We start from the raw sequence: 1,819 nt of genomic DNA, 5'->3' as shown, positions 1-1,819 counted from the left end.
AAATGAGTCCAACACAGATTCATATAATAGCAGTTCCATCACTCCTTGGGACCAGGGCAGGGGCAATTCCCCTAAGGATAAGGCAATATGGAGTGAACGTCAGCAATGCACATGCGCACATAGCTCAAACACACATGAGGGTGCAACTGTAACCATCTTTAAAACAAAAATCCCTCCTTCCAGATCATCAGGCCTACTTACTGACCCTCCTGTGGACCAGGCAGGGGTAATGGGAGGAGTGGGGAGGGGTGCCCACCCCATCTGCCCTCTGGGCCCCTCTGTGTCAGCTGGAGTCCTCCCTTCCTTTTCCCTGTCCAACCACAGACCTGTTTTTGCCCAGCTGTGGGACAGCCCAGGGTCCATCTGCCCACCAGGGCCAGCCAACCCTGACCCCTGGAAGGCCTGCTTTCGGGGTGGCCTTGCCCAGCCACCCACCTCCCTTCCACGTCCCTCAAGGCGATGGCTTCCCCTGCCCTTCTCCCCTTGGCAATTTCCTGCAGCCACGGCTTCATATACCTGTACAACGTGAGTGTTGGACAGATAGCAGCAGTTACTGCTGTCCCCAAGCAAGGTGCATAGAGCTTATTTCTGTACGAAAATACCTTTCCAGGAGCTACTTGGTCCTTGTGGCCAAGCAATGCTCTGTTCTTCCTAGTTGGTCTCAGAGACGGTGTTGGAGCCTCAGTCGAGGCTGTTACACTGAGGTGGGAAAGTGCCGACACGTTCTGAACTGTGACAGCCTTCTGAGTATTGTCATGAGCGTAAGAATAGGTCTCAGATAATCTAAGGCCCATATGTACAGTGTCCCTTTCCACTGCTCCTGTAAAGAACATAAAGAACAGCTCTCTCTCTCTCCTCTCTTTCTCTCTCTGTCTCTGTCTCTCTCTCTGTCTCTGTGTCTCTTTCTCTCTCCCTCCTCTGTCTGTCTGTCTGTCTTTCTGTCTGTCTGTCTGTCTGTCTGTATCTCTTCCAGATTTCTATATGTTACCTAGGCTGGCCTTCAACTCCCGGATTCCTGTGATCCTCCTGCTTCAACCTCTAAACAGCTGGGACCATGCCTAGCTGAGACGAGGATTGATTTGATGTTTCTCAGTATTCCAGTGTTTGCAGCCTCACCAAAGTGAGGGCCCCTTCTATTCTCTGCTTGACTTGTTCTCTTCCATGCCACCAACGTGGGAGAGAGGGACACAGATTGCTGAGCACTGCTCCTGTTGGAGTGACTCAGAGTCTGTGGCCTGGCCCAGGGATCTGCGTTTCCCCCTCTCCTGATGAGCTTAGGAGCCATTCTAAGGTTCTCTGAGTCTCACTTTGGCCATCTGTAAAATGGGAAAATTGAATAAAATAATGTATTAAAAGATTTTGGGGGTTGGCAAGATAGCTCAGCAGAATAAGCACGTGGCCACAGACTCTGAGTTACTCCAACAGGGGCAGTGCTCAGCAATCTGTTTCCCTCTCTCCCATGTTGGTGGCATGGAAGAGAACAAGTCAAGCAGAGAATAGAAGGGGCCCTCGCTTTGGTGAGGCTGCAAACATTGGAATACTGAGGAACCTTAGGTAAGTGCAGGGACTGGGACTCGATCTCTGGCACCATATGTGGCACGGGCCTGGCCCACAGGTGCACTGAGCAGGCCACCGAGACCAGGCTTGGTGACACACACATGTGACTGCAGTCCTGGGGAGGCTGAAAATAGGAGGATGACTAAGAGTCCAAGGTGTGTAGTGAGGCTCTGTACCAAATACAAAAAAAAAGAAAAGAAAAAAGAAACGAAGAAAGAAAAGGAAGAAGAAGAAGAAGAAGAAGAAGAAGAAGAAGAAGAAG

Source organism: Octodon degus, unplaced genomic scaffold (genome assembly GCF_000260255.1).
Source record: "Octodon degus isolate 3935 unplaced genomic scaffold, OctDeg1.0 scaffold00017, whole genome shotgun sequence".
In the NCBI taxonomy this organism is placed as follows: domain Eukaryota; kingdom Metazoa; phylum Chordata; class Mammalia; order Rodentia; family Octodontidae; genus Octodon; species Octodon degus.
This window is presented reverse-complemented; position numbering follows the sequence as displayed.